The sequence below is a fragment of the Sapajus apella genome, unplaced genomic scaffold (assembly GCF_009761245.1).
Source record: "Sapajus apella isolate SASKATOON/1434 unplaced genomic scaffold, GSC_monkey_1.0 scaffold123, whole genome shotgun sequence".
NCBI classification, from domain to species: Eukaryota; Metazoa; Chordata; class Mammalia; order Primates; family Cebidae; genus Sapajus; species Sapajus apella.
The window spans coordinates 372,269-392,381 of NW_022437063.1; the positions used below are offsets into that span (position 1 = coordinate 372,269).

Sequence of the window (20,113 nt, forward strand, 5' to 3'; positions counted from 1 at the left end):
ATATAATTTTTTTTTTTTAAATGGTAGAAAAGGGAAGAAGAGAGTTCCCTCTTCTGGTGGTATGTTGACCGAGTACTATAAGGTATTATAATGAAATATAGCACAACAACAGTAGAACAATAAAAGACCCTGGATAAAATATATTTGTTATTACCACAATTTAAAGAAATTTTTTTTGAAAATGAGAATCTGGAAACAGACCTGTGGGGCTGGTGGGAAGGAAGAATGGGAAGTTAGTGTTTTGTGGGTATGGGGTTTCCACTGGGGAAGATTAAAAAGTTGTAGACACGGATGGTGATGGTTGCACAACAATGTGAATGCCCATCATCCACACAACTATACACTTAAAAATGGTTAAAATGGGCGTGGTGGCTCACAACTTAATCCCGGCACTTTGGGAGGCTAGGGCGGGCAGACTGCTTGAGCCCAGAAATTTGAGATCAGCCTGGACAACACGGCAAAACCCCATCTCTACAAAAAATACAAACATTAGCTGGGCAAAGTGGCATATGCCTGTAGTCCCAACAAGAGTCTGAGGTGGGAGGACTGCTTGAGCCCAGAGGATCAAGGCTGCAGTGAGCAGTGACCATGCCACTGCACGCTAGCCTGGGCAACAAAGAGAGACCCTGTCTCAAAAAAAAAAAAAAGGTTAAAATGGCAAATTTCATGTTACATATGTTTTGCCACAATAAAAAGGTAAGATTGAATTTAAAAGAAAAGAAAAGAAAAAAACAGATCTACACATATTTGTAAACTTGCTATATGACAAAGCTGGTGTGTGCTGTCCCAAGGCGTACTCAACGGTGGTGCTACATCCATTAATCGTCCACGTGAAAGGAAACAAAACTGGATTCCTATCTCACACCAAGCAAACAAAAATTTTCCACAATCAGCTCCAGATGGACTACAGCTTAATGTAAAAAGCAAAAGTCGAACATTATTGAAAGAATATATGGGCTGGGCACGGTGACTCATGCCTATAATCCCAGCACTTTGGGAGGCCGAGGTAGGTAGATCACTTGAGGTCAGGAATTTGAGACCAGCCTGGTAGACACGGCAAAACCTCATCTCTACTAAAAATACAAAAATTAACCAGGTATGGTGGCACACATCTGTAATCCCAGCTACTCGAGAGGCTGAGGCACAAGAATCACCTAAACCCCAGAGGCAGAGGTTGCAGTGAGCCAAGATGGCGCCACTGCACTCCAGCCTGGGCCGGGTGCAGTGGCTCACATCTGTAATCCCAGAACTTTGGAAGGCCGAGGTGGGTGGATCACCTGAGGTCAGGAGTTTGAGACCAGCCTAGCCAACATGGCAAAACCCTGTCTCTACTAAAAATACAAAAATTAGCTGGGCATCGTGATGGGTGCCTGTAATCCCAGCTACTCGGGAGGCTGAGACAGGAGAATTGTCTGAACCCAGGAGGTGCAGGTTACAGTTAGCCAAGACAAGAACAAAAAGTACCAATCATAAACAAAAGATTCACACAGTCAATTACACTGTTAAAACATCTGTTTAACAAAAAACCACATAATGAAAGGGAAAAGACACGCATATGCATCTAAAGTAGGAGACCGATCTGGCAGGGTGGTTCACGCCTGTAATTCCAACACTCAAGTGTGAGGTCAGGAGCTCGAGACCAGCCTGGCCAACATGGCAAAACCCCATCTCTACTAAAAATACAAAAGTTAGCTAGGCGTGGTGGCGCATGCCTGTAGGCCCAGCTACTTGGGAAGCTGAGGCAGGAGAATTGCTTGAACGAGGGGGCTAGGGTTGCGGTGAGCCGATATCGTGCCACTGCACTGCAGCCTGGGTAACAGAGCAAGACTGTCTCAAAAAATATGTGATAAAGTAGGAGACAACATCTGTACCTCATACGGTCAATAAGTTGGTATACAGAATGAATAAAGAACCAATAGAAATCAGTAAGAAAGTTAGACAACCCGGCCGGGCGCGGTGGCTCAAGCCTGTAATCCCGGCACTTTGGGAGGCCGAGGCGGGTGGATCACGAGGTCAAGAGATCGAGACCATCCTGGTCAACACGGTGAAACCCCGTCTCTACTAAAAATACAAAAAAAAAATTAGCTGGGCATGGTGGCGCATGCCTGTAATCCCAGCTACTCAGGAGGCTGAGGCAGGAGAATTGCCTGAACCTAGGAGGCAGAGGTTGCGGTGAGCCGAGATCGCGCCATTGCAGTCCAGCCTGGGAAAAAAGAGAAAAACTCTGCCTCAAAAAAAAAAAAAAAAAAAAAAAAAAAAAATTAGACAACCCAAGAGAAAAATGGGAAAAGACCTGATCAGGCCTGTCACCAAAGAGTCCAAGGACTGCTAGCATCCACGTGAAAAGATGCTCATCCTTGTCAGTAATCAGGGAGAGGGAAATTAAGGCCGGAATGGGATAACATCTGACATCTACTAGATGGGTACAATTAAGGTATGCGACAACAGCCAGCGTGAGCAAGGACGTGGGCAATGGGAAGCTACAGCCATGGTAGATGCGGGCGTGAGGTGGTACAGTCACTTGGGTGTGGCATTTCTGCACGTTGAGCTCTCTACCCCAGGAGGCACTAACTCTACTATAAACCTTAGCGAAACAAGCATATGTGCACACCTGCAGAGCCAGAAGAAGGCTCATGGCCACAGTGCTCGCAATGTTAAAACATAGATGCACCCAATATTTACTGACAGGATAATGATAAATTATGGTCTATTCATGTGATAGGTAATTTTGTATCGACTTGACTGAGTCATGGGATGCCCAGATATTTGGTGAAACATTTTGGATGCTTCTGTGAGAGTGCTTTGGGATGAGATTAACATTTTAATCAGTAGAGTAAAGCAGATTGCCCTCCCCAGTGTAGGTGGACCTCATTCAATCAGTTGAAGGCCTCAACAGAACAAAAAGAATGACTCCTCTCCCAGGTAAGAGAGAATTCAAAGAGAGAATTCACCGCCTGTAGGCCTTCAGACTGGAACTGCACCATCAGCTCTCCTGGGTCTTGAGTCCTCCAGTCACTGTAAACATGTGAGCCAATTCCTTAAAATAAATCTATTAATATATATAAATATACAACCTATTGGTTCTGTTTTTCTGGAAAACCCTAACTAATGGTAGGCACACAACGAAAAATTATCCAGCAGTAAAAATGAATGAAAAATGAAATTTGCAGATTACTTATGATTCTTTTATAAAACTCATAAACAAAAATAGAATATATTATTTACAGACACGTGTGTAAGTATTCTTTTTTTTTTTTTTTTTTTTCCTTTTTCTAACCAGGGCCTTGTCAAAAAACAAAAGTGCAGGAATGATGAAATATTCTGGAATGCCTTTACCCCCCGCAGGGAGCACCCCCCTAGGAGCTTGCCTGTGTTACACAGTGGTTTAGTTCTCCAGCTAGGAGGTTGGCTCCCAGGCATTTATTAGTATGCTCCAAAACTTATATATTCATCACCTTTTGTTTTACATGAATTTTAAGTTATCTTAAGAAAACATTTCTAAACTAGAGGTAGATGACAGAAATGCTGTAAGACAGACCCAAGAAAAAGACCCACTGGAAGGTCCAATCTGAGCTGAAACCCTAAAGGGTTCAGAGCATTCAGGCCTTCTCTCCCTCTCTCATTTAGAGAACATTCATCCCCTTATTTTGCATATAGGGAGGAAAAAGGAGGCTGGAAACTATGCCTCTGCGAATTCTTCACCTAGAGGGAGTACAGAACCTTGGCATCTGCCAGGCTAACCCACCCACTGCTGACCCTCCTCACTCTAAATGTCACAGGTGGTTCCCAAAGTGCCTCCAGGCTTATCACTTTAACAATCCTCTTCCCAGCCCAACCCCAAGAATTCCTGGTTCTTGTAGGGCAAGGTCAGAAGCTACACCCTGGTGAAGGGTCACTGGGAAGGGCAGGCCTTAATGCACACTTGCTCCAGACAGAGCAGAGGTGACAGGCCAGCCCAGGCGACAGACTGGCTCCTCTCCCCACAAGCCTGACAAGTCCACAGGATCATCTGGGGGTTCACAGATTTGGGGTAACTGTGCTAAACGCAGGCCTCCCTGTCATGCCTGGAGTGACATGGAATAGGCCACTTAATAGGCTTACTGCTGGGTGTTGGCACCCATTTCTATATTTATGTAGATTCTTTCTATGACTTTTTCAGATTTTTATTAACATCAGTGGCAGAACTGTATTACATGCCTTTTAAATATGTTAACATAACCACATGGGTTTTCTTTTTAATGTGATGCAGTGAATTGTGATATATAACATTAACTGAGCACTTATGATTCACCAAGCCCAGCTCTAATCATTTCACGGATACCCCATTTCATCCTCCCATCAACCCTATACAGCAGTACTGTATAGGGTTTGTCCTGCCAACTTTATAGATGAGGAGACTGAAGCTCAGGGAGATTAGTTAATTTGGCTAAAGTCAGAGAATTAGTAAATGGCAGGGCTGGGGCAAACCATGTTCTAATTCCTGAGCCAGAAATTTCTCCAGATGACACAGTACCTCGTGTTATACTATCCTTGCATTGCTAGAGTAAACCTTGTTTGGTCATGGAAAATTAATCTTTTAATACATTACTGTATTCAAATTATTATTTTATTTAGAAACTTACTTTAAAATGTTGCAAATATATATAAACATATATATGCATTAACAGATACATATTACATTCATATGAAGTTGATCTGTAATTTTATCTAGACCATGGATGGAAGAAGAAACCCAAACATTTTTACAAAGAAATAAAAATTTGCATAAAAATCTTAAAATTTTAGGCCAGGTGTGGTGGTTCATGCCTGTAATTCCAGCACTTTGGGAGGCTGAGGCAGGTTGATCAAGGTCAGGAGTTCAAGACCAGCCTGGCCAAGATGGTGAAACTTTGTCTCTACTAAAAATACAAAAATTAGCCAGGTGTGGTGGCAAGTGCCTGTAATCCCAGCTACCCGGGAGGCTGAAGCAGGAGAATCGCTTGAACCCAGGTGGCAGAGGTTGCAGTGAGCCAAACTTGTGCCCCTGCATGCCATCCTGGGTGACAGAGTGAGACTCCATCTCAAAAAGAAAATTTTAAAACTGTATGGCAAAACACATCTAAACCATGTAAACACAAATTACAGAAACAAGAGCTGGGGACACATCTGCAATGCATACAAAAATAATTTATAGCCCTAATATGCAAAGAGCTCCTAAAAATTCACAACAATTCAGTAGATGGAAAAAGGGAGAAAGGATATGGGCAGATAATTCATAGAAGAAGAAATACAAAAGTAGAAATAAACATGTGGAAATGATGCTCAACCTCACCAGTACTCAGGAAAATACAAATAAATACAAATTACAAGTGGTCCATAGACACAGTGGAATGAATGGTGAAAAAAAATTTTAATAAAAAATAAGTAAGAATGGAATACCACTTTCAGCCATCAGATTAGCAAAAACAACGTAACATCTAGCACTGGTGGAAATGCCCAGTAAAGGTGTTGATATAGTCAGGCTCTGTGTCCTCACCCAAATCTCACAGCATATCATCATCCCCATGTGCCACGGGAGGGACCTGGCGGGAGGTGATTGCATCACGGGGGCAGATTTCCCCCTTACTATTCCCGTGATAGTAAGTGTGTTCTAGGAGATGTGAACTGTGTGGTACTTCCTCCCTCACACTCTCCCTCTTTCCTGCTCTGCCGTGGTAAGACATGCTTGCTTCCCCTTCACTTTCCACCATGATTATTTATAAGTTTCCTGAGGCCTCCTAGTCATGCTTCCTGCTAAGCCTGTGAAACTGTGAGTCAATTAAATCTCCTTTTTTCATAAATTGGCCAGTCTCAGATAGTTATTTATGGCAATGTGAGAATGGACTAACACAGCTGTACTCATATACTGCTAGTGCAAGTCTGCAAAAAGACTCAAGTAATTCAATGTGGCGTAACAACTAAAAACTACTGAACTGGAGAGATCCAGAGGACAACATTCACTCACTGGCTCATTCATGCATTCCACAATGAGAATCTGAAATCTGCCATGCACTTTTTTCAATTTTTTGTTCTCAACAGAGCTTAAATTCAGAAGTAAGCTCAAGAGAAGTGAAAATAGCAAGCTGCTGAATAATGCCTACAGTAGGTTCCTCCCTTTTTTTAAAACATGCATTTGTTTGTGAAGGTCAGAAGAAAGTTGTGTAAGGCTCTGCTACAACAGCGGTCAGGCGTTTATTACCACCTAGCTGCTCTTACATCTTCTGTTTCTCTCGGCATGCGCCCACAGTACCAAATGCAATAACCTGTAATGCTGAGAAATCTAACCGAGAATATCACAGTCTTTGTTTACACACAACACAAGAAGAGCACAGGGCCCACATTGCGTTGGTGGCAGAGCCAAAAGTCTACCCTCATCCCGCTGAAGGACTGCAAAGCCAGGCTCTTCACTCCCAGATGACAACATTTCTCCTCACTGGCATTCATCCACCCACCCAGAGCAGAAAGCAGGAAGGTTTCCATGCCTACACCGACAGTCAGTTGTGGGAGGCGGTCGGGCAACATTTCTAGAGTTCCTATGAATGATGTGCTGTGCTTTTTGGCCTACAGACGTTCAGGTGGACTCAGATCTGAGACATAATCAAAAGCATGTTCTCACCCTGGCCCTTGGTTTATATATTTCCTCTTCCCTAGGGCATTCTACAAAGCATTTCCAAGAAGGCTAGTCCTTGCCCCTCAACTGGTTCCTCCTCCTGACAACAGCATTCCAGCTGGGCTTTGGGGAATCTCCCTACTCCTTTAAAATAATGGTTCCTCCCCTAGCTTCTTTTCAGGTTTCCTACGAGTCCATGAGGCCACCTCACCCAATGTCTTCCAAGGAATTGATTATGCTCAGGTTAGCTGGCAACCACAGAATTCTGACTAGTACAATGAGCTGTGGCAGAAAGGAATGCATCCTGTTGACCACTCCCCCTGCAGTATAGCACAGACAACAGGGGTGCTACAAAGCTCCACTGCTTAGGAGAAACAGCCAGCGCCTGTACTGGCTGACACACAGAAACTTCAAAAACACTTCAAATGTCCATAACACTGCCAAGGCCCAAACAGATGGTTCATCTGTTTATGTTTTCATTTACAGAAATAAAGAGATATTTGGGCGGGCGCAGAGGCTCACGCCTGTAATCCCAGTACTTTGGGAGGAGGCAGGTGGATCACCTGAGGTTGGGAGTTCAAGACCAGCCCGGCCAACAGGGTGAAACCTCATCTCTACTAAAAATACAAAAATCAGCTGGGCATGGTAGCAGGCGCCTGTAATCTCAGCCACTTGGGGGCTGAGGCAGGAGAACTGCTTGAAACCAGGAGGCAGAGGTTGCAGTGAGCTGAGAGCCTCAGCAAGACAAAAAAAAAAAAAAAAAAAAAAGGAAATGTAACACGACCAGAGAAAGGCCCTGTCCTCTTTCAGCTGCACCCCTCTCTGGATGGGATGCTCACCCCAGAGACTGGCTGTCTCCCACAATCCATTCCTGATGGGCTCCACAGTCTCCCCACAAGGGCAGCAGATGGGCACACTCTGAGGCTCTGTTGTGGCCCCCCACTGGCCTCACTTCTCTCCACATGCTGGCCCAGGTCCAAGTCCAGTAGCGTCGCCTTTACTAACCAGCACCTAGGTGCAATCGACCACCCTGCCACCAGCCCTCAGCCAACCCCTGAGAAGGACCCACCTGGTTTTGAAACATATGCAAAACATAAAGATAACAAGAAAGAACAGCCCCTCCAACAGACACATACAGAGACAGACACACTCACATGTCACCCAGCTCCAGCTGGTTTTAACCTTCTGTCTGCCTATTTACCACCTTATATTCAGAGGGAGGGGTAAGGTCTGAAAATGTCCTGGAAATCTGAGAAGGCTCCCAGATCCCTAACCCCTCCCCACCCAGGAATCACTGAGCAAACCCAGGTTCTCCAGTCTCATCGCCAACGGAAGCGATTCTCCACCCTCCTACGCCCACTGTGCCACCCCTTGCTGACTGCAGGAATGATGTCCATCACAGGGCCACTATAGAGCCACTGGCCACCTGGCTTTACCCCACGCCCCCAGAACAAAGACACATGGAGGCCATCTTGACTGGGCCAATGATCCAAGCCAGGGGGCTCAGGCTTGACTTTCCACACAACAATTCCCAGGTGCTGTAGTTTTAGCCAAGCACCCTCAAGGCGATTCCCCTTTTCCTAGAATTAACACAGAAAGAGTAAGCATTAAGCAAGGGAAAAACATGAAAAGGAAGACGAGGAACTAGGCTGGCAGATTTAAAAGAGGAAAATGATCACTAGCAAAAAAGAACTTGCCCAGCAGAAAAGGAAAAGTGATTCAAGCTAAGCAAAACCATGCCACTGCGACAGCCGCAACGCTGGGCTGCAGTGTGGTCAGCGAGTCTACAAGCATCCTGGCTGTTTAGAAAAGCGCAGCGGCCCCCCAAAGGAAACGGTCATGAGTATCAATCAAGGGCAAATGAAATCAAACACCTAAAAGGGTTGACCTTGGCTCCCCTCTCCCTCCCCAACCCCTTCCCAGCAGTTACCAGTAGACAGGCTCGATCTTGCTACCTGGCACTACGGCCCTCATTCATTTACAGTTCACGGAGGCTTTCGGGGACCCTGCACTCTGCTAGTGCCTGTGCCTGACAGTGACACTCTAATGGGGGATGGAGATACACACTAAAATCCACATGGGAACACGATTACTTCAGACACAGCAGAGGCTACTTCAGGGCAGAAAGCAGCATCAGTGACCACTGCAGGGTGGGGGGGGGGCTTTTGTGCTATGACCTGAAGGCAAAGAACATTCCAGGAAGTGGGAACCCCATTGCAAAGATCCTAAGAAGGGGCAGTAGCTATTGCATCGACATATGTCTCTCTACATCTCATATCTATCATTTCTATCCATTCTAAAATACCTTCCCATAACCTAGATGTGATCTCACCTTTCTCTTCTGCTTAAAAACCTTTGTTGATTCCCACTGCCTTCATAATAAAGCCCCTAAGATCCCCTTCTAAGTGAAGTTTATTGTATGTAAATCACACATATCTACAAGCACATGTACAGAGATACTCCATTGCCACCATGACACCTTCACTGACTAACACCCCTCAGATGGCCTGTAGAGTCCACTCCACCCACCCTTGATGTGTAGTCAACAAGAAGACATTTTTGATGAGTGGGTGTGTGTGTCTGAATCTATACACAACACACCAAGACTGGTCTGGGTTCAAATCCTGACTCTGTCACTTATTAGCCATGTGTCCCTAAACAAACATTTTAACTCTGAGCCTCCATTTTCTTTATGTATAAAAAGTGATAACAGCATTAACCTTGGGTGTCCCAACACTGATCATCACTGTTATTATATGGGCTGCTTAACTTCCCACAGATAAAAATTTCATCTCCAGTCCCCAGATAAGATGACACCCCTAGACATAGCTGGCTCTGTCCCTGAGGGACCTCACTGGCCACCTACCATGGTGGTTCAAGATACCCCCCGCTGAGTCCAGGAGCAATCAACACACACACACACACACACACACACTCCCATGGCACCATGTTCAGAAGACTGGTACATTCATTCTTTATTGTAAAACCTCCAGAACACATTTTAAAATGCCTATTCCATGCTGGACATGGTGGTTCACATCTGTAATCCCAGCACCTGGGGAAGCCAAGGTGGGCAGATCACTTGAGGTCAGGAGTTCAACAGCCTGGGCAGAGACTAGAAGCCCTATCTCTACTAAAAATACAAAAATTAGCCAGGCATGGTGGCACACGCCTATAGTCCCAGCTACTTGGGAGGCTGAGGCAGGAGAATCACTTGAACTAGGGAGGCGGAGGTTGCTGTGAGCTGAGATCACGCTATTGCACTCTAGCCTGGGCAACGTAATGAGACTCTGTCTCAAAAACAAAATAAATAAATAAATAAAATAAAATGCCTGTTCTAGAGAACACAAAAGTAAAACCATTTAGAAAATGTAGGTTTGTCCCAGGCACAAGGAGAAAATAGTCTCTGAATACTTTTCATACACAGCCACTGCTAGGACCCTCACAGGTACAGAACCCACAAGGACACGGACAGCTGCCGGGGTGTTGGGGGGGGTGGGGAAGGGGAGTCAGCCTAAAACAGCAGGCACATCATGCCTGGAGCAGGAGTAGACCACAACCAACCAGAGCTTGAACTCATTTTCATCAAGGTTCAACACAACCTTCTTCTTCCCAAGGTTCATTAATCCTGCCTCCTCGTATTTAAAGAAAAAAGTATATTATGCCATGAACAGAAAATCTGGTTCAAATTCAGCAGCCCATAAAAGTCCAGGCTTAGGGTCCACTGACCAAAAGTGCAACTGCTCCTAGCTACAGCAGCTGGGCAAGAAAATAATGTGGCCACAGGTAAGAAGATTTCAGTGAAATGCAGCAAAACATTTCTAAAAAGCTCTCTGTACCAAATGCATTTCAGTTACATTGCTCTCTAAACTTCTCTCTCTTTCAAAAAGAGATGCCAAACTTGTTCCAATTAATTCATGGTGGCCCCAGCCCACACATTCCAAAGAAACATTTTCAAAAACTCAAATTATTTTTTTTAGCTTACCATAAAAATTCTAATGGCACCACATGCATTTGTGAAAAACTGTAGAAACTTACATCTATGATCTGAAAAATGGTCAAAGAAACTGGTTTTTTGTTTTTGAGAGTGAGTCTCTGTCATCCAGACTGGAGGGCAGTGGTGCAATCATGGCTTACTGTAGCCTTGACTTTCTAGGCTCAAGAGATCCTCCCACCTAAGCCTCCTGAATAGCTAGGACCACAGGCACATACCACCACACTGGGTTAGTCTTTAAATTTTCTGTAGAGACAGGGTCTCACTATGTTGCCCAGGCTGGTCTCAAACCCCGAGGCCCAAGCAGTCCTACTGCCTTGGCCTCCCAAAGTGCTGGGATTACAGGTGTGAGCCACTGCACCTGGTCTAGTTTCATTTCTTAACACAATAGAAAACTCATTCTTGGCCGGGTGCAGCAGCTCACGCCTGTAATCCCAACACTTTGGGAGGTTGAGGCAAGTGGATCATCTGAAGTCAGGTCGAGACCAGCCTGGCCAACACGATGAAACCCCATCTCTACTAAAAATACAAAAAAATTAGTCGCACATGGCAGTGGGCACCTGTAATCCCAGATACTTGGGAGACTGAGGCAGGAGAACCGCTTGAACCTGGGAGGCAAAGGGTGCAATGAGCCAAGATCGTATCACTACACTCCAGCCTCCAGCCTGGGTGACACAGCAAGACTCTGTCTTAAGAAAAAAAAAGAAAGAAAGAAAACTCAATCTCCTGGAGGGGAAATACACACACACACACACACACACACACACACACACACGTACATACATATACATATATACATATATATGTGCACACACACATATATATACGTAAACATACATCTATGTAAGATGTAAGCCAGTTCAAGCATTTAAACCAGTTTTTAAAATGAATGCTTTTTAAACACAGCTAATTTCTGCAGTCAGTCAATGTGACTTTCCACATGAGGGTAGCCCCAGGCACTTGCAATCACAGATGGCCACAAACCAACAGGCTTTGGGTAAGAAGGGATACTCCTCTCAAAGAATGAATCAGTCTTAGGACTGCAGATCCTCATGTCATTCATGCCTGCATTTGTTCATCCCACAGATCCCACTTGCCTATAATGTGCCATCACAGAGCTAAGAACTGCGTACTCCAATACAAAAAGCAGTCCCCTGCCCTCCGCCTAGCCAGCTCCTAGCCCCACAGAAGACAAACACGTCAGTCATACCATACATGAGGAGCATGGGGACAGGGGTGGACCATCCACTCTGCAGACCCAGGGGCAAAACACCTGGAGGGAGGGGAAGATAAAACTACAACCCAGTTTTGAAGGATGAGCTCAGCCGGCAAAGATGGGAAGAATAGGCACTTGCAGTAGAGATCAGATTCGCAGAACGCACATGTGAACAGGGAGAAATGCAAGAAGTTCACGAGTGTGGCAAGAAATGAGACTAAAGGGGAAAGCAGGGGTCAGACCACAAACTTGGATTTTAGTGTGATCACAACAGAGAACCACTCAAGAATTTTAACCTCGGTCCTGCGTGGTGGCTCACCCCTATAATCCCAGCACTTTGGGAGGCCAAGGTGGGTGGATCGCCTCAGGTCGGGAGGCTGAGACCAACCTGGCTAACATGGTGAAACTCTGTCTCTACTAAATATGCAAGAAAGTAGCCAGGTGTGGTGGCACATGCCTGTAATCCCAGCTACTTGGGAGGCTAAGGCAGGAGAATCGCTTGAAACTGGAAGGCGGAGGTTGCAGTGAGCCAAGATTGCGCCATTGCACTCCAGTATGGGCAACAAGAGCAAAACTCCATCAAAAAAGAAGAAAAAAAGAATGTTAATCTCAGACAGTCCAACCCCTCCCTAATTGCTGATAAAGACATGAAGACACAGAAGAGGGCCACGGAAACCACTCTATTTGGCTCAAGAGCTAATTTAAAATGTCAAACCAAATCTATCCTTCAACGTTCAATAATGAAAAGCACAGCCGAAAAGACTTCTTCCAGATGTTCACCTTCTCTGTACCTCAGTTTCCTCATCTGTAAAATGGATGGCAGCCACCACACAGGGCTATTGTGAGGGCTGAATGGGCTCTATACATAAAGTGCTTACAGCAGAAGAAAGCTCCGTCGCCATCAGGCGGCGGTGGAACTACGAGTGCTAGGACTGGTAGTACCAGCAGTTTATGAGTCAGGACCCATTGCCTCTAGATCAAAAGCAGATGGAGACTTTACCACCTCCTAGGAAGCTGCTGTACAACGGTACAGACTTGGAGGCTGCTCAGAGCCACTTCGTGACTGAAGGGAAAAGAATAAACATGGGTTAACCCCTCTCCTGACCACACCCTGCCAGTCATAAAGCTGGTCAAGGAAGAGCAGTGGCCTAGAGCAGAGCTCCATTCCCTCGGTCTCAGCTGACTGCAGGTCTCAAGGCTGTCAGCCCTCGCAGAATGGGGAGCAGCCCCTCCCATCCAGACACAAAAGGTTTCTTGTCCCTCCACCTCTCTGTCCTGGCAGGCCTCTAGTCACCTATGAAAACAAAACACTGCCCAGAACCCACCAAGCAGAAGCCCCTGTATGGTCCACAGAAGAGGGAGAAAGACTGTGTGGGAATCCAGCGGGCATCCCCCAGTCCCTTTCCCACCGCTATCCAATGATAGAGCCCCTGCTGTCAGGGACTGAGGACCCCCACATGGGATAAAAAGAAAGCCATGCCGTATGAAGCTGAGGAGACCAGTTAACAGTCATGAAAGCAAGAGAGCCAAGTGCCCAGAACCACAATTCCCAGACCTTTGGGTTTCACTGATTAGAAATTTTCCCCCAAACGTTGGAGCACTTTTCAACAAATGGTACTGAAACAACTGGCTATCCACAGACAAAAGAAACCAACAACTTCAATTCACATATAGCACCACATTTTAAAAATTCAAAATGGATCACAGACCTAAATGTAAAACTATAAAACTTCTAGAAGAGACATGAGAAAACATTTGTGACCTGGGATTAGGCAAAGATTTTAGCTGTGACACCAACCAAAAAAGCACAAGCCATAAAAGAACAAGTTGACTTGAGCAAATGTTTAAACTTCTGTTCTTCAAAAGACACTGTTAAAACAATGAAAAGATAGCTTCAGACAGGGAGTCAATATTTGCAAATCATATAATTGATCAAGGAATTGTATCCAAAATATGTAAAGAAATCTCAAAACTAAGTCAATAAAAACAACTCAACTTTTTCAACGGGTAAGTGATCTAAAGAGATACATCACTGAGGGAGACGTACGGACAACAAATAATTTCAGGAGAAGAGAGTCACTACCCTTAATCACTAGAGAAATCCAAATTAAACCTACCAGAATGGCAAAAATTCTAAAGACTACACATACTAAGTGTTGGTGAGGATGTGGGGGGACTAGAACCCTGTGCTGGTAAGGTGTGCAAAGCACTTTGGAAAACAGTTTGGCAGTGTCTGGACATGTTTAATGTACACCCACCAAGTCATCTAGCCATTCCGTTCTAGGCATTTACCCCAGGGAAGTGGAAGCAGATGTTGGCCAGGCGCGGTGGTTCACACCAGTAATCCCAGCACTTTGGGAGGCTGAGGCAGGAGGATCACTTGAGCCCAGGAGTTCAAGACCAGTCTGGGCAACATAGGGAGACCCCGTCTCCATTAAATTGTTGATAAAAAGAAAGCAGATGTCCCCACAAAGACTGGCACACAAATGTTGAGAGTACCTTATTTTTATGTCTATAACATCTTTTCACAACATAGCATCTTCATTTATGATTGCACCAATTGGAAACAGCCGAAACATCCGTCAATAGGTGAATGAACAAATTATGGCATGTCCATGCATTGGATATTTTTGAAAATGAAACTAACTGATAAATGCTACAACAATCTCAAAGTAATTTTATTGAAAGAAGTCAGACTAAAAATAATACATACTGTGAAAAGAATGCATACTATATGATTCCATTTACATAAAATTTTAGAAAATGCAAATGATTCTAGAGTGACAAAGAGCAGAGCAGTGGTGGCCTGGAAGAAAGGAGGGTCAGAGGGATCATCAAGTAGCAGGAGGAACCCTCGGAGGGTGAAGGATGTCTCACTGTGCTGTTTGCAATGACGGCCTAACAGTGTACTCATATGCCAAATCTTATTGCCTGTTCATTATAACTCAATAAAACTGTTTCAAATTTGAAGGCAAAAATAACATAATACTGCTTACTTTTTATTTTGCCAAGTAAGAATATCCTTTAGAAACTACCAGCTCTTTTCATCAACACTGAAAGATAGGACATTTTAAAATGGAAAAGATAAAATGGTCAAAATTTTATACAGAAGGAGCCCTTCCCAAGAAAGGGTAGTTGCTAATGTTACACACATGAGAACCACACTGCCAGGCCAGGTGCAGTGGCTCACGTCTGTAATTCCAGCACTTTGGGAGGCTGACGTAGGCTGATCACTTGAGGTCAAGAGATCGAGACCATCCTGGCCAACATGGTGAAACCCCGTCTCATACAAAAATGAGCCAGGCATGGTGGTGAGCGCCTATAATCCCAGCTACTCAGAAGGCTGAGGCAGGAGAATTGCTTGAACCTAGGAGGCAAAGGTTGCAGTGAGTTGAGATGGTGCCACTGCACTCCAGCCTGGGCAACAGAGCAAGACTCCATCTCAAAACAAAAAAAAAAAAAGAAAAAGAAAAAGAAAGAAAGAAAACTAGAAAACTGCACTGCCCTTACTTTTTCCACATTGGTGATAATACAGTTGCAGACCGTCACCTTCTGAGACTGCCAGAAATGCCCCCGAAGGCTGACTAGACCCAAATGAAGCTCTCCCAGTTCATCTCCATGTCCAACCTGGCAGTTCCTCCTGGAAGGGCGGCACCAGGGATGGCCATGTGCACTGTGGGACCCAGACATCGCTTCCCTCCCCTCCCGGAAGCCAAGAAGCCCCAAGAAGAACGTGGCCGATACGGTTCCTGAAACACTCCTATGCAGCTGAAGGACAGAACTGCCTTGTTTCCACAAGAGCTGCTCACCCCCACGCCACAAAATCTGTGGTTTGCTGCTGGGAAAATTTCCATAAGCTAACATTAAAAACTCTTCACTGGGATTCCTTCAGGCTAAAGTCCACTGAGGTAAAGCAGAAATCAAATATGAGCTCTCAAGAAGACCACAACATAGACTGGAATCCTTCTGATATTTCGCCAGAATGCTAACAAAAGCCAAGAGATGTCATCAGCAAAGCCCTAGAGGGAAACTTTGGGTAAAACGATGGAGTGTGCTCCTCCTTACGTGCGGCTGGTTTGGTGTTAGGAAGAGCTGAGCAGGGGGACAGGCCTGCTTTTAACCCCACCTCCCTATGCACTACAGGTATGGCCCCAAGCCCCATGTTTCAGATACAGAGGGACACCCCCAAGCACACCCAGAAAATAAGCATGAACTTTATTAATCAAGAAACCAGGACAGGCACGGTGGCTCACACCTGTAATCCCAGCATTTTGGGAGGCCGAGGAGGGCAGATCACCTGAGGTCAGGAGTTCGAGACCGGCTTGACCAACACAGATAAACCCCATCTCGATTAAAAATACAAAATTAGCTAGGCATGGTGGCGCATGCATGCCTGTAGTCCCAGCTACTCCGGAGGCTGAGGCAGGATAATCACTTGAATCCAGGAGGTAGAGGCTGCGGTGAGCTGAGATCGCACCACTGCATTCCGGCCTAGGCAACAAGAGCAAAACTCTGTCTCAAAAAAAGAAAAGAAACCAAGCACATGAATCCAGAGCCATGTCCTGCACCACAAAGCCCCTTGGGCATGCTTGCAGGAACACCCCAGCCTGCGCACCCTAGCTCTGTCCACACACACCCTACCCATGGCCACCATTCAGCCACCTTCAGCTGGAGGCACGAGCACACATGCACAGCCCACCCTCAGCAGGACGCACCAGGGAGGCAGCCCATGCAGGCCCTGTATGTGGGCTGGGGGTTACTAGGGCAGGGAATTCCAGGGTCTCTCTCCCTGTGCATGGCCTAAAGGGAGAGGCACAAGTTTCAGGGAGATACCACTTCTCCACACCTCAGATTCCTCACCCTGTAGGGAGAGTCACACTGAAAAAATCGCCCAGGGCAGGGGTCTCACATGCCTCATCTAGGGGTCTGGGGGCTGCAGGGAACACCCCAGCATTTCCACACCTAGAGTCACAGTCTCACAGCCAGAGAATGCAGCTGCCTCCTCCCTGGCCCAGAGATCCTTCTCTCTCATCAGCAAGAGAGGGGACATCCCAACCCAAGCCCCAGCCTCTGCCTCACTGGACTTTAGACCAGGACTCCTGCAACTGTGCCTTGCCCCTTTCGACTGGAAATTCCATTTAAGCTGCCGCCTAAACTCTCCCTCAGGACCCCACTTCCAACAATCACATAGTCAAAGGGGACAATGTCCCCCCTCCCAGCCTTGGGGCTGCTCCGGCCCCAATTGCCAGGAAGGAAGACTGAACACTGCAATGTTTAGCTCACACTGAGCTGAATGCAGCCCAGTTCTTCCTCTATAAAGTGAGCTGACTGTAGAGAAACTTCATCCCAGCGTTGAGTCATGTTTCACAATGACTCCAGAAGAGGAGTTCTGCTTCTGACATGACCTGTGGCAAGCCTTAGAAGGAAGCAGAGCTACAAAGTTATTCAACGTAAATATTTAAAGAACAGGCTGTTGTTGGTGCCAGGAGGATGGCAGCTTGCAAACCTCCAGTCAGAATAAAGGTTCTATTTGGTTGGCAATGAGTCAGGATCACAAATGCTGTTTCATTCCACCCTCTGTCCACTGAGGAGACAAGGTTTTTTTAAAGCCACTTTTCAGGAAGTTACTCTGTCCATTGGGCAGAACCTTAAAAGTTACAGCAAGAGATGAAGTGTCCGGTGTGGAAAAACCGGAGTGTGTATATATCTATTCAGTCAAGAATTAAATATGCATTTCAAATGTCACTCACACAGCAATTATTTGGAAATAAGGATGGGATCATCCAATTTTGCCACCAGTAAATATACAGACTTGGTGACTTAAAGAGTCTATAACGTCCACCAGGTAGAGGCCTTAAAGCCGTTCCACCCACATTTCCCTCTTTGAGCAAGGCAATTTGATGTGAGAATCAGGTGAAGATTTCTGATTGTCAAAAGAAACAGGCCAGGTGGAATGGCTCACACCAATAATCCCAGCACTTTGGGAGGCCGAGGCGGGTGGATCACAAGGTCAGGAGATCCAGACCATCCCAGCTAACATGGTGAAACCCCAGCTCTACTAAAAACACAAAAAATTAGCCAGGCATGGTGGCACACACCTGTAGTCCCAGCTACTTGGGAGGCTGAGGCGGGAGGATCACTTGAACCTGGGAGGTGAAGGTTGCAGTGAGCCAAGATAGCGACATTGCACTTGAGCCTGGGTGACAGAGCAAGACTATGTCTCAAAAAAAAAAAAAGAAAAAAAAAAAAAGAAACAGTGGCCAGGCACGGTGACCCACACCTGTAATCCCAGCGCTCTGGGAAGCTGGGGCAGGAGGATCACTGGAAGCCAGGAGTTTGAGACCAGCCTGGGCAACATAGTAAGACCTGCCGCCCTTCCCTGCTCTCCGGAAAAATTTAAAAATTAGCCAGGTATGGTGGAGCACACCTGTAGTTCCAGTTACTTGAGAGGCTGAGGCGAGACGATCATTGAGCCCTGGAGTTGGATGCTGCAGTGAGCCACAATCACACCACTGCACTCCAGCCTGAGTGACAGAGTGAGCCTCTGTCTCAATAGTGGGGGGTGGGGGGGGAGGACAGAGAATAGAGATGGTCCAGGGCAAAATGGACACACTGAATTTTTTATTGGTATTTCTGATGGTGTCCTCAGGCCAGGCTTACCTGAGTTCTACAGCCTCAAGCTGCATGCTGATGAAAACCACACATCACATTCCTAGTATTGAGGCCTGGGCCCAGCTTTCTCACTCGCAAAACAAAGTTGTCATGAGAATAAGTGTAATCATGCAAAGGAAAAGGGGACACCTGGCACAAAATGAGCCTAAATAAACATTAAATTTTTTAAAAAAATCACTCTGAAGGCTAGAAGGCTAGAAGGGGGCTGGGAAGCTGGCACCAAGCACTGCCAGGTAGGGGACTGAGGCCTGGACATCCCCCCAAGTCCTACCTGCTGAAGCTGGCCTTCCCTCCACACTGGGCTGAGGGTGTTTGTGCTCTGCCTCCTCCTACCAGAATGTAAGATCATGGACTATTTTGTTCCTGTTGTGGCTCCAGTGCCTAGAACCGTGCCCAGCACACAGCAGGTGTTCAAATATTTGCTGAATGAATACATGGGGATTTATGAATATATGAGAATTGCATGTAAAAATGTCTGAGTCCATTTCTAGGGGGAAAGAATCGATTTGCATAAAATTCTGAAGGAAACATAAAATCCAAATACAGGTCAACAAAAATTAGCTGGGCATGGTGGTGCATGCCTGTGGTCCCAGCTACTCGGGAAGCAGAGGGCATAGTGAGCTGAGATCACACCACTACACTCCAGCCTGGGCAACATGCAAGAATCTGTTTCAAAAAACAAAAAATACAGGTTAAGAAACATTGCTGAGTTCCACCCATGTGCCTCAGAACACCAATGATCACCGTTAGGTGAGCAGGGTAGTAAAATTACAGAGTAAAATCTAACAGGCCAGAGCTTTCCTGAAAAAGAGGTTTCTCAGGAGCCAGCCCCCAACACAGCCAAGGGCAGTCCCCAGCCTTTAAGTCTGAGGTTTGAGTTTGAGAATTAACTTTGAAACTAGAACCAGCCCCAGGTTAACAACGGAGCAGGTGGAAGTACAAGAAGTTGATGAATAAAAACAAAAAGTCTTTGGCACCATAACAGTGAGACACATCAATGCTCCCAGAGAACCTGGGGACCCAGCAACATTCCTTCAGGAACCGTAGATATAAGAACCTTCTGCCAGGCATGGTGGCTCACGCCTATAATCCGAGCACTTTGGGAGGCCAAGGTGGATGGATCACCTGCGGTCAGGAGTTCAAAACCAGCTTGGCCGTCATGGTGAAACCCCACCTTAAAAAAAAAAAAAAAAAGAAGAACCTTCTTTGCTGCTGCAGAGATTTCAGATATTCTCCCAGTCTGAACCTGGTTTGGATTCTAGGCTCCCAACCTTGCCCAGTTTATAACTAGGCCCAGCCACACCAGACTCCATGTCCCCAACATGTCCTGACCCATGACTCATGCAGATGCCAGACGGACAGAAGGGCAGACACCAAAACACAGAGCAAGAAAAGGGCAACAATAAACATTTTCTGAACTCAAGCCTTTTTTTGTTTTGTTTTTAAAGATGGGGTTTCACCATGATGGCCAGGCTGGTCGTGAACTGAACTCAAGCCTTTTAAAGATCAACAAGGTTGCTAGATCCCTAGATAATAGTATTTTTTATATTCAATTATTTAGAAAATCCAGATAACAAAAGGCTACTATAAATTCAAGTTTTAA

At 45.8% G+C, this 20,113-nt stretch overlaps 1 protein-coding gene across 1 annotated transcript in view; it reads right to left on the bottom strand.

Moving 5' to 3' along the window:
* Positions 1 to 20,113, bottom strand: part of PACSIN2 (protein kinase C and casein kinase substrate in neurons 2) — a 130,739-nt gene that overhangs the window by 94,892 nt on the left and 15,734 nt on the right. The window lies entirely within an intron of this gene.